The 13,691-nt window shown below is 42.5% G+C and overlaps 1 protein-coding gene and 1 pseudogene across 2 annotated transcripts in view; both read left to right on the forward strand.

The window, feature by feature from the left end:
• LOC102820432 overlaps positions 1-944 on the forward strand; it is a 2,334-nt pseudogene extending 1,390 nt beyond the window's left edge.
• GRB2 (growth factor receptor-bound protein 2) overlaps positions 1-13,691 on the forward strand; it is a 91,784-nt gene that overhangs the window by 59,496 nt on the left and 18,597 nt on the right. The window lies entirely within an intron of this gene.

The raw sequence follows: 13,691 nt of genomic DNA on the forward strand, positions 1-13,691 counted from the left end.
TTTTTTTAAGCAGCCTGACTTTTTCTCTCAGCGGTGCATTCTGTGAGCTGGATGAAAATTCATCAGGAGGAAATGACGTTTGTGTTCCAGTCAGCTCAGAATTGATGACCATGATCATTAGACATCTGTTTACATATAGGTGTTCCTGCCATTAGAACCCTTTTACTGGATGGAGGGAAACTATCAAAGTCTTAGGAGCCCTAGTATCATAGTGAGTTAAGTGTTGGTCCGCTGAGCAAAGGTCAGCAGTTCAAACCCACCAGCTGCTGTACAGGAGAACGGTGAAGCCATTTACTTGCGTAACAATTTACAGTCTCCGAAAGCCAATGGGAGCTGTTCTGCTGTGTCCCATAGGGGTCACTATGAATCAAAATCGACACAGTGGTGCTGGGTGTTTTATTTAAGGGGCTCTGAAGACCTAACGGTCCCATTCGGCTGTCCCTGCAAGCGATAATCGTATCTTAGTGATCGTTATATATCTGCTCAGTTTTGAGATTAGGGAAACCACTGGTTATTACGGCTCAGGGAGCGAACCCTGTATGCCTGGCTGTCCTTTCCATTTCTAAGTAACATGACTGTTGCGAGTTGAGAACTGTGACCAACCCAGAATCCTGCAGTGAGTGGTACACAAGGGTCTCATTTTAGCTGCAACTTGAAATAAGGAAGTTGTTCTTGTCGGCTGGAATTGAGAGTCTGGCAAGCCCATTGTTCGTGTTAATACAGCCTATTATTTAGCCTTCTCCGTCCCTCTCTCTGCAAGTTGTGATGTTCTGTGGGATGAAAGTGCTGATTTCCCACACAGAACAGTGAGTAGGTGCTTAGACACAGAAAACAGCCGAGCAAGGCTGGGCTTGTCTCCTTGTGATGATACATCCAGCATGGTGGTTGTGCTGCCCCCAGCCCTCCCAGTGAACCTGCTCCCTCGCAGCTGTGCAGCTGCCTGAAGGAGGCCATGCAGCCAGCTAATTACTAGAGAGTCTGCATCCTAGCAGTGAAGGGAGGAGGATAGTTCATTTAAACTGTCTGTTAACCATGGTTATATTTGTCTTTACTCCCAGGAGAGGGGCTTTACGAAGAAGTTAATAGCCTGAACTGCAGTGCTCATTTGCCTCCTGAAAGGCTTCTGAGTTGGGGTCACGGAAGCCTCCTAATGCCCTTTCTGGAAGTACAGTATAAGTTGTAAGTCAGCACACCCATGTGTCAGGGTGGATGTTGTTAGCGACCCTATATAGGGTTTCCAAGGAGCTCTGGAATCAACCTTCCGGCCTAGTGCTTATTCTGCAATACCACACCAGGATTCCTAGGGTATATGAAGGGCTTCCAAAAAGTTCGTGAAAAAAATTAAGTTAAAAGATACTGGAATTTTACTCCTATGAACTTTTGGAAGCCCTCTCCTACTAGTTAAAATGGAATTTGAGAAACTCAGTGTTTTTCTGCACCTTGTCTGTTTGAATTGGTTATATGAAAACAAGTCGTGTCTGTTTAGGTGATGATTTCTAATTGTACAGTCATGAAAGCATCACCCATGTGCCCCTCAGAACGGGTTCGCTCTTTGTCATGGAGGACTGACCCCTTTTGTTCATTTCTTTCTCTTTCTGTTGGTTTATGGTAGAGAATCACAAAACCTCCTCTAATTTTAAAAAATTATTTCACCTTGAAAAGCCTGTGATGCAACATGAAATTGAATATCTTGTGTTCCCTAATCCTGCAGACATTTAAGAAAATAACACACGTGGGATTTTTGACGTTTGTTTTAGCGACTTTAAAAAACTGTCAAAATAGCCCTGGTGTTGGGGTTGTGTGCCACCACATCAGTTCTGACTCCTAGTGACCCTGTATAGGGTTTCCAAGGCCAAAAATGTTTACAGGAGCAGAAAGCCTAATCTTTCTCTTGCAGAGAAACTGGTAGATTCAAACTACTGACCTTGTGGTCAGCAGTCCAGCTCATAATACACTACCAGGGCCTCCTTAAAATATCCCTATCCTCGTCCAAATTTATGTCTCCTCTTCTCTGGTTTACCACACAGTGTCATAACCAAGTCATTCTCCTGTTTGCCATACCATTCGCCTCTTCATGTAGCCTCACAATAGCCAGAATCATCCTAAAGAGAAATTCTTCAACCCTTAAGCACCCTTTAACTCAATCACAGCTTTTGTTTTTGTGTATATGCGTTTTAAAATGTGTTCCTTATCAGGAGGCTGACTGAAATTATTTCCAAATTAGTTGCATGTGTCCTTGGGAACAAATTAAAGGGACATTTCCTTATAGAAAATGACATTTGTGATGGGCCAGACAATGCTAGAAGTATCCAGATTCTACCAACAATTTAGGAGAATACTGTACATGAGGTTGACTTTTTTTAAATTTTTTTTTTAAACTCTGTTGTGAATTGAGTAACAGTTTACAGACAAGATTCTCAGTTTTACATGCAACAAAGCATACAGTGATTGTGAATCCCCTCCATGCAACAACAGTGATCCCATTTCCTCTCTGGAGTTCCTATTTCCATTCCACCCTCCTTCCCATCTTTGTCCTTAGTAAATGCTGCGCCTTTGACTTTGAATGACTGACCCTTCCATGGTGAGCATACCTTACTGGTTAGTGGTGGTGGTTGGTTCTGTGCCGTGGAGTCGGTTCCGACTCATAGTGAACCTGTGCAGGGTTTCTGAGGCTGTGCATCTTTACGGGAGCAGAAAGCCTCATCTTTCTCCAGCGGAGCAGCTGGTAGCTTAAAACTGCTAACCTTGCTGTTCGCAACCTGATTCATACCAGAGCTCCTTAGTGTTGTCATAATTTAGAGTTTTGTTCCACATTTTCTCCCACTCTTTCTGGGACCCTCTAATGGGATCCCTTTCAGAGCAGTTGGTAGTGGTAACTGGGCACCATCTAGTTCTTCTGGTCTCAGAGTCATGGAGACTGATGTTCACGTGTTCCATTAGTTCATTGGACTAATTGATTCCAAGCATCTTCAATTTCTCAGTAATCTTTCACATTGAGAGCCAATAATTGTGAGGTCTGCAGTTCATAAGCAGTCAAACAATTCTGTTATGTTTACTATTAAAGTGGCTATGGGAAGTGGAGGAAAAGGGGGTGAAGAGAGGAAAATCTGGGCTCCGTATTTGGCCATTACAAGATTGGCAAATCTACCATAATGACTCAACAGCTGTTGTCCTCTTCAAACTGTAGCTTAGTTAATGGCTAAGAGTCTGCCACATAGAAAACATTGTGTTAGGGAGTTGTAATAGAAAGTAAAAAAAAAAAGACATGACATGGTCCCTGCCCTCAGAATTGCTTATGAGCTATAACACAATACTAGTACACAAATAATGAGGGAATGAGTTAATAAATGGGATAGGGAAACTGCTGCGTGTTAGTTAGAATATGGAATTCATAGCACACGTTCCCAGCTAGCTAGGTTAATGTAAAAACTTCAGTCCATACCTGGAAGAACTAGAAAATGTCCCAGCTGTGGGATAAATCAAGAATATAAAGCAGCAAAAACTCAAAGAATAGGTTGGCAGGCATGATAAGTCGTCAAAAGAGGGAGGCTTTGCTGTTTAATCGTTCATGGTCCTCCATCCATGGAGCTGTCAGACAGTTAGGTAGACGACAAGTCGTCATTGTATTCACTGTGGCCACAGCCAGCTAACTGTGGTCTCTTTGGCTCATGCTGGTGATGTTATGCTACTATAGGAGAACTACCTAATGCCTGACGAATAAGCTATCTCCTTGCTCCCCAGCCCTCTCTTGGGGTCACCACGGGTCAGAATCACCTCGAAAACAACTGGTAACCAGAATTCAGCTTTAAACACACACACAATCCCACAGTAGGCTTCATTTCACAGCCTCTCCGTGTGGGTCAGGATAGAACTGTGCTCCATAGGATTGTCAGTGACTCACTTTTCAAAAATAGGTCACCAGGCCTTTTTTTGAGGTGCTTCTAGGTAAACTCAAAACTCCAGCCTGCCCTTCATCTTTCATTTGGGCTACTCAGTGGCTCCTGACTGGACTTTGCTTTCGTTCGATCCCACAGAGCAGCCAGAGCCATGTGTGCGGTGTTGTGACTTCTGATTATTCTTCCTTAGTCTGCACAGATCACCCACAGAAGATCTTCCGGTCTCCCCTCAAATGTCACTCACCAAAAGAGCCTCTCTGGGTTCCTCTGGTTTTCGCTACCTTATCCTGAACAGAGCCTCACACCCTTCATCACGCTTTGACTGTATTTAGTGCTATGATTGCCTGTAGAGGGTGAAGTCTTACGTTTTCCCAACCCCTCTTTCTCCATCCTGCTATTCCAAGCTTGCCTTTATTTGAAGCTAATTTAACTGCTGCAAAAGTGGAATATACATTTTAAACTAGTGTTTTAGTTCAGAAGCCAGCATTCTAGGTTTAAGGTAAAGTACAGGCACACACACTTGCGTACACACAGCGTTGGGTTTTTCAGTCATGGATGACCCTTATGTCCTTGTCAGTGATTAGTCAACTTGACAGATGTTACCGTTTTCTTTCGGTTGTAATCTGACTCATCTTGAATCAGTGAGGTCTCTGTATTCAGATTTTAAATGCAATCTAATAAACTCTTTTATCTGTTGTCATTTATTTTGGAGTGGGGGAAGTTGGTTGGGAAGGCCTGTTTTCCTCTTGTGTTGAAGCAATGGGAAGTGAGTAAGTGTGACAGGGTGGGACTGTGACCAGGTTTAATATCACCCTCAGAAATGTATGTGTAGCAGCTGTTACCCTACCCAGCTGGGTGACTTTATGTGGGTTGTTTTTGTTAAAATTTTTTTTGGTTTTTGAGGAGCAGAGTATATAGCTGTTTCCTAAGGTTGAAAGCCTTCTGCAGTAAACACAAGATGAAAAAGACAGTAGCTAAACATATGTTGTTGAAGTGAAGAATTAGCTACAGTTTAAGATTATTCTAAGTATTTCAGTTGGAAAGTTCTGACCTTTGCCATTGTTCTTGTTGAGTGCCATTGAATAAGTTTGCGGTCCAGCGCATTAACCCACAGCACCACACCATGCCAATGAGATAGGTCTCACTCGTAGCAATCCTGTAAAGGGTTTCCAAGAAGCAGCTGGTGGGTTTGAACCGCTAGCCTGTGATTAGCAGTCCAGCGCTCATCTTACATCGCCATTCCTTACCACTAGTGTTGTTACGTGCCCTCAAGTTGGATCTGATTCAAAGCAACCTGTATAGGGTCCATTAGTAGAGGTAGCTTAATCTTTGAGCTGATGGCAGCCCATCGTGGTCAAGAAAGCCATCCCACCACATACTTGATATAGTTAGTCTAGGACGGAACAGCTAAGCAAAGCTGAAGACTCAAACAAGGAATACAGCCTAGTTCTCAACTTGTTTAGGAAGTTAGAAGTTAGGCCTCCCCTTTTGGTGTTTAACACTGGTATAGTGCTGTGCACAGTTGAATGCACCGGACTGCAAGGTCGGCAGTTTAGGCTCACCAGCCATTCCTGGGAAACCCTATACAGGATCACTGTGAGTCAGAACTGACTTGATGGCACTTGACAGCAATAGTCCCCTCAAAGGTGGTGCTGTGGGACAAGCATTGAACTGCTAACCACAAGGCCTGCAGTTCAAACCCACCACCTCCTCAGGAAAAAGTGAAGGGTGTCTTCTCCCATAAAGATTTATAGAGTGTTGGAAACAAACCCTAATAGGGTCACTGTGAGTCACCAACTTGATGGCAGTGGTTTGGTTTTGTTGTCAGAAGTTTGGAAGACAAGGCCTGGTGGTCTAGTTTCCTAAGTACACAGCCTTTGAAAACCCTACAGAGTGCACTTCTACCCTAAAACACACGGGATCCCCGTCAGTCGAAGGCCGTTTGAGGGCAAGGGATGCGGTTTCTTTGCTGTTGAAATTCCCTGGGAAGAGTGTCGTCTCAGCCCACCTAGCTCAGGCTTGGCACTCAGCTCATTGCACGTTACTTGCCCAGTACAGGCCAGCCTGTAACTTCTCAAATGTACAGGGCAAACTCCCCCACACCCCTCTCCCCCAGGCCCTCACCTCTCTGCTCAGTTGAAATTCTGGCAGCATTCACAGTTCGATTGGACTATCAACTCTACCAAACAGATGTTCCTGAGTCACAAAGCACAAAGACAGTTATTTTGAATGGAAACTCTTTGGTAGAAAGGGTTTATTTGGAGTCCTGCCCTTGCATTTAGGTTTCATTACCTGTGGATTTGTCTGAAGTAATGTCACTGAGCATGAACTACCTTTCAGTTAGTAAAATAAGGAGCCGCGTCTCTTAGTGCCCGCTGAGCCTGCGGAGGTTGATGAACGTGCCTGCTTCACTGTGTTTGAGAACTAACAAAGCTCTGAGAGAAAATTCTCCTAGAATTTGGCCAGTCTTCTTCAATTGTTCATCTTTTAACACACAACGAACATTATAAAGGAAGTCATATGTTTTCTTGTGTGTAATCATTTTTCTTTCTACATCAGCGTAGCTGCCATTCAATGAAAGAATCAAAACCATGGTACTTCATTACTGTTTATTGTAAAACTTTTGTTAGAAAAGTTAAAGCTATAAAATTAACATCCTGCAATCCAGACTGAACCAGGTACTGTACTATTCCACAAAGTGCCACCATGCCAAGAGAGACTTGTATGGACACATGTATCAAGATAGGGCTATCCCTACTCTTTCCCTGGTCTTTTGGAGGCATCACCTTCTTCTGACGTTTTCCTGTGCACCCATCCTCATGTCTTTTCCGTGGAAGAAAGAGGTCAGTGATCTTGTGGGGAAATTTGGGTGCATTCCCCCTTTGAGTAAACTTGCATGATGGTGTTTCAGCATTGGTGCTTACATTGCAGAAGACTGCTTGCCTAATCCTATTACTTCCTTCATTTTGCCTTGCCTTCCTGGAGGGAACAAGCCCATCTCTAAGGTACCCTGGACACTCAGTCTTCTCTCAGGGGTCTGCTAATGAGATTATCACTTCCTTCTCTTCAACAGGTCTCATGACACGGTGTACTGTTGTGCTCTCTGCCCTGTCCCCTAGACTCAACCCAGGTCTGAGACTGTGTGTATCACTTCGAACAAAGCTCCCATGTACAAGTCAGTTCCTCAAATTATCATGCAGAAAACGGTCTATTCTAAACACTGTGGGCAATACAGATGAGAACTGCATTAAGCCAGCCTTCAAGGAACTTGCAGTTTAGTGTGAGGAGGGCCCGTCACAGGGACTATGTCTGTATCGGTAATGTTCCTCCATTAGACAACTGTAAAAGTGAAGCCGAGAGAAAGGTGGCAAAGGTTGGAAGATCTGATCTGAAGCCTGGAAGATTTGAATACACAAAGAAGAGGAGCATCCAAACGAAGGGGGACCTATGAGAGAAGACATAGTGTTTAGAGTCTGGCAAGTTGACAAGCTTGACCGAACTGAAGGGTTCACTTAGAGAAGTGCTGGGCGGTTGTTGTTGTGCCATCAAGTCAGTTCCAACCCATAGCGACCCTGCATAAGCTGGCTGGGTGGGTGGGTGGTTGGTTATGTGCTATGGAGTCTGTTCCGACTCATAGTGACCCTGTACAGGGTTTCCAAGGCTGTAAATCTTTACAGGAGCAGAAAGCCTCATTTTTCTCCCGTGGAACAGCTGGTAGTTTCAAACTGCTGACCTTGCAGTTCGCAGCCCGATTTGTAACCTCACCACTGGACCAATAAACAACATTCTTATCAATGGAGAAGGATTGAAGTTGTCAAGGACTTCATTCTTCTTGGATCAACTATCAACACTCGCGGAAGTAGCAGTCAAGAGATCAGACGACGTATTGCACTGGGCAAATCTGCTGCACAGGAACTTTTTAAAGTATTGAAGAGCAGAGATGTCAGCTTGAGGACTAGGGTGCGCCTGACCCAGGCCATTGTGTTTTCAATAGCCTCATATGGATGCGAAAGCTGGACAGTGAATAAAGAGGATCGTAGAAGAATTGATGCCTTTGAGTTGTGGTGTTGGAGGAGAATACTGAGGGTGCCATGGACTGCCAAAAGAACCAATAGATCTGTTTTGGAAGAAGTGCATCCAGAGTGCTCCTTGGAGGCCAGGATGGCTAAGCTTCGTCTCTCCTACTTTGGACATGTAGTCCGGAGGAAACAATCGTTGGAGAAGGATGTCATGCTGGGTAGGGTGGAGGGTCAGAGAAAAAGAGGAAGACCTCCAACGAGATGGATCGGCCAGGTGGCATCATTGATGGACTCGGGGGTGGCAGCGGTGGTGAGGTTGGCCCAGGATCGAACATTGTTTCGTTCTGCTGTGCATGGAGTCGCTATGAGTCGGTTCCGACTCGATGGCACCTGACAACAACAACAACAACACTACCAGAGCTCCTTGGTAGGTAGGGATGGATAATTAGGTGATGGCCAAATCAAAAAAACTAGAATGCCAACCTAAGGATAAATTGGACTTAGGGAAGGTGACTTAAGATGCCTTTAACATCAAAATGGTGATATTTGAACTGATTTGGCGTTACTGAATAGATTGAGATCAAACACGTTTAGCCTGGAGGCAAAATGCCTGGCCATTTTGGTAGGCCAGGGTCTCTGGATCCATCAGTGTCCGCTTTTCACATCGATCTCCACTTACAGCAGCTGTCAGAAAAGGTCTCGCTGGGGTGACAGTTAAGGACAAAGGTATTATTCCAGTAGGAACAACTTGTTCCTTTCCAAAGTGATTTTTTACCCCTGAAAATTGTAAGAATTGAGGGGTTTTTCTGTCTTCACTCTTCCTTGCTCTCATTCTTCATTTCTTTTCCTTTTAAAAAATTTAAAAGGGCAAACCCTAGCATCTCCCGCTGTGTGTCTTTAGTGGTCAATAGGTAGACTTGACCAACAGATGCCCTTGGGATCTAATAAATCCATTATTAAAAGGAAAATAATGTTTTAAAAAATATGTGTATCAAGGATTTAGGACTCTTAGATTCCCACCCACCCCCCCCCCAAACAAGCGAGACTGTTGGAAACCTGCATTTCAAAGGAAACTAAAATACTATTTGCTAGCAGGTATTGTATTGTGCTGAAAGAGGCCCATCTCAGAGGTAAGGTGCCCCTTTGATTTGGTATCATTTGACTTGATATTCTTTAAAGAGATTAATAGATTTTTTTTTTCAAACCATTTAATAAGACAACATAGTTGCAAGATTATACACAATTTTATAAATATAGAAAACCAGGCCTTTTTTGTTATAAATGACATTTTCATTAACAATTTTCTCTAAAGACTAAGTCAGTGTCAACTGGCTTGATTGGGTAAAGTTGCTTTTCATGTTTATCTGGGCTTGTGACCTATTGTAGATTTCTAGGAGACTGACCTCGCAAGATGAATTGGACTACTGCTCCTCGTGTTTGTGAATTAAGTAATTTAAGGTTTCCATGAGGCCAAACTCATCCACTACTCTTCTGTCAGTTTGTCATACTATGGTGACATGTGTTGCTGATGCTGGAAGCTATGTGCTACTTGTGTTTTAAGTACCAGCAGGATCACCCGTGGTGGACAGGTGTCAACAGAGCTCCCAGACTAAGACAGACTGGGAAGAAGGAGAGACAGGCCACTTGCGAAAGGTTAGCAACCACGGATAACATGATGAATAGCAGCAAAACATTGTCTGATATAGTGCCAGAACGAGAACCCCTCAGGTTGGAAGGCACTCAGAATGCAAATGGAGAAGAGCCGACTCCTCAAACAAGTAAGGTATGAATGGAACCAAACATTCAGAAGAATTTTTGATGGGGCACAACTCAAAAAAGGAATCAACTGCATATATCCATTAATAATCAAAACATAGAATGTACAAAGTATGACTCTAGGAAAATTGGGAATCATCAAAAATGAAATCAAGTGCATAAAGGTGGATATCCTAGCCATTAATAACTTACAATGGACAGATAGTGGCCATTTTGAATCAATCATATGGTTTACTATGCCAGAAATTAAAATTTAGGAGGAATGATGTCATGTTAATCTTCAAAAAGACCACTTCAGGAGCTATATGGACTGACTCCTGATGTGGCAGTGTAAGGTCAGAAGTGAACTGTGAACCACTAGTTCAGCAATTCAAACCCACCAGCTGTTCCTCGGAAACCCTATAAAGCAGGGGTGGGGAACGTGTGGTCCACAAGCCGTATGAGGCCCACGAAATCATTTAGTCGGGCCCTGCCAAACCAACTGCAATTCAGCCATAGCATTACAGGCGAGTCAATTAAATGTTTGACCAAATGTACTAAGCTAATTTTTTAGTTTATATGACCTGCAAGTGATGTTTAAAATATCCAAATGGCCCTTGGCAGAAAAAAGTTCCCCACCCCTGTTATACAGGATTGCTGTAAGTCGGAACCAACTTTACAGCACTTAACAACAAAACATATTGAAGTACAATGCTGTCTGTGATAGGATAGCATTCATACATCCAGGAGCCTACTGTGGACAGACCATCAGTTGCTCTGCTCATATGCAAGTACAGGCTGAAGCTGAAGAAAATTAAAACAAGTTCACAAGAACCGAAATATCACACCTGAATTTAGAGATCATCTCAAGAAAATAAGTATGATATATTAGACACTGATGACTGAAGACCAGAGGAATTGTGGGGTGGCATCAAGGATTTCATCATAGGAAGAAAGCAAAAGGCCATAAAAAAGATGGGGGAAAAGTCCAAAATCTATGTCAGAAAAGACTAAAGCTTGCTCTTGAATGTAACTGGAAGAAGTGATTAAAAGAGCTTGAGAAGACAAACTAGAATGTTATAATGAAGTGTGCAAAGATCTGGAGTGAAAATATCAAAAGGGAAGAAGATGCTCATTCAGCATTTCTCAGGGTGAAAGAACTGAAGAAGTTATTTAAACCTCAAGTTGCTATACTGAAGGGTTCTGTGGATAAACTATTGAATGATGCAGAAAGCATCAAAAAGAGATGTAAAGAATATATAGAATCACTGTACCAAAAATAACTAATTGGTCAGTGTTTATCCATTTCAAGAGGTAAGCGTATCATTAAGAATTGATGATACTTACAGAAGTGTGTGCTGCACTGAAGATATTAGCAAAAAATAAGAGAGTCCAAGAACTGACAAATACAAATTGAAGTGTTTCAACAAACTGACGCAGTGCTAGAGGCTCTCACTCGTCTATGCCAACAAAGAGATTCATATTTGGATAGGTGACCCAACAGTATCATTAATATCACATGCAAGTAAAATTTTGCTGAAGATAATTCAAAAAACGGTTGTAGCAGTACATCAACAGGGAACTGCCAGAAATTCACGTCGAATTCAGAAGAGGACGTAGAACTAATATCATTAATAACGTCAGATGGCCCTTTGCTAAAAGCTTAGACTGTCAGAGATGTTAACTTGTGCTTTATTGACTATGCAAAGACATTTAACTATGTGGATCCTAACAAGTTATGGATAACATTGCAAAGAATATGAATTCCAGAATACTGAACTACTCTTGAGGAACCTGTACTTGTACCCTAACAAGAGGCAAGCATTCGAACACAACAAGAGGATGCTGAATGGTTTAAAATCAGAAAATGAATCTAGTATAGCTGTATTCTTTCACCATTCTTACTTAGTCTGTATACTGAGTAAATGGTCTGAGAAGCTGAATTGTATGAAAAAGAACTTTGCATCAGGATTGGAAGAAGAAGCATTAACCTGGGATATACAAATGACACAACCTTATTTGCTGGAGGCGAAGAGGACTTGAAGTTTTTACTGATGAAAATCAAAGACAGACTATAGCTTTCAGTATGAATTATACTACAGTGTAAAGAAAACAAAAATTCTCACAACTGAACCAACCAGTAATTAACATGGAGGACATCATTGAATTTGTCAAAAGATTTCATTTTACTTGCGTCCACCATCAACATTCAAGAAAATAGCAATAAAGAAATTAAGTGATATGTATTGCATTAGGCAAGGAACTCTGGTAGCGTAATGGTTACGAGTCGGGCTTGTTTGAAACTACCAGCTCTTCTGCAGAGAAAGATGAGGCTTTCTGCTCCTGTAAAGATTTACAGTCTCAGAAACCCTGTGCAGGATTGCTATGAGTCAGAACCAACTCCACAGCACCACAGCACATAACCACCACCATGAAGCGCCAGAAAAACAAATCTGTCTTGGAAGAAATACAGCCAGAATGTTCCCTAGAGGCGAGACTTCATCCCTTGTACTTTGGATATGTTTTCCAAAAGGACGTCATGTTTGATAACGTGGAGAGTCATCATAAAAGAGGGAGACCCCCAACGAGATGGATTGACAGAGTGGCAGCAACAGTGGGCTCAAACATAACAATCGTGAGGCTACTGCAGGACTGAAGAGTGTTTCGTTCTGTTGTGCATAAGTTTGCTGTGATTCAGAACTGACGGGATGGGACCTAACAATAACATTCCAATTCATAGCAACCCCATAGGGTTTCCAAGACTAAACCTGTGCTGAAGCAGTCTGCCTCGTCTGTGTCCTGTGCAGTGGCTGGTGGTTTCAAACTACCCACCTGTTGGTTAGCTGCACAACACTTAACCTACTGTACCACCAGGCTTCTTTTGTGGAACCAGGAACCTTAATTATTGAGATACCTTTAAGTTGGTTATCGCATCATTAAAATTCAAAATAGCTTATCTACAGTGTGGGTGTTTTTCATGATTTGGCACACAGCATAGCAAACAACATACCCAAGATATTTTTCTTGTTGAAACAAAAAGCTTAACAGATGGAGGTGGTGGTTGCAAAGCAGTTATTTAAGTGTGGGTAATAAATCAGTGTAGCTTTAGACCTGGTCAGAAAGCCATCCTTAAGAGAATCTTAAGAACTTGAAGACTTTCTAGTTTCTAATAAAATATGTAATACATAATGGAAAGGGTACTTATGCAGCTCCCAAGTAATGTTAACCCTAGCCAGGGCCCAGTTGAATTTTTAAAGGGTCGTTTAAACAGGTTGTATGTGTGGTTTTTTCTTCTCTTTCTAAGAACTTGAAATCATGTGGTTTAGATACCACTAGAATTCTTGAATATATCTTCCAGTTATATCAGTATTTGGGATACTTTGGAATGGGTTGATGCATTGCGTGGTTTTAAAGCCAGGAACTAGACTGGCTTTTTGAAATACCTGGATTTTTGAAAATCGGAGGAAAATTCACTGACTTGGGTTGAATTTCTCTAATGCTAAGAACCAGCTATAAGTGGTGGTTTTGTGATTTGTATTTAATGGATACATGCTAAACATGAAGTGTTTGCATTAACAGTGTGTGTTGAGAGGTTCCATCACTGTGGCTTCTTTGTTTGATTTGATTTTTGTTATCTGTGTACGTGTGTGTGAACTGAGTGGTAGTTAACGTGGGAGAACATCGGCGTTACACCACCGTTTCAACAGTATTTGCTTCTCTTTCCTCTTGTTTTGGGGGGAATGTATAATAATTTAAATAACCAAACGGTACATTCTGCAAGGCTGCCTCCTGGCTGCCAGCACTCAGTCCCTCTCCCTCCATGAGTCTAGAGTCCTCAGCTGCTCTCGCTCTCCATGTCCCCATCTCTGCCTCCATCTCTGGTGTCGCTGCTTCCCTGAACAGAGTCCCACATTCCGCTTGTGCTCTTCTCTCTTGATGGCTTAGGGTCCTCTGTTTCTGGACTGTAAACTTAAGTAATTCTACTGTTTTTGGTGGTTGGAAACGCCCTTTGAGTAAAAGC

The sequence above is a fragment of the Chrysochloris asiatica genome, unplaced genomic scaffold (genome assembly GCF_000296735.1).
Source record: "Chrysochloris asiatica unplaced genomic scaffold, ChrAsi1.0 scaffold00132, whole genome shotgun sequence".
Classification (NCBI taxonomy): Eukaryota; Metazoa; Chordata; class Mammalia; order Afrosoricida; family Chrysochloridae; genus Chrysochloris; species Chrysochloris asiatica.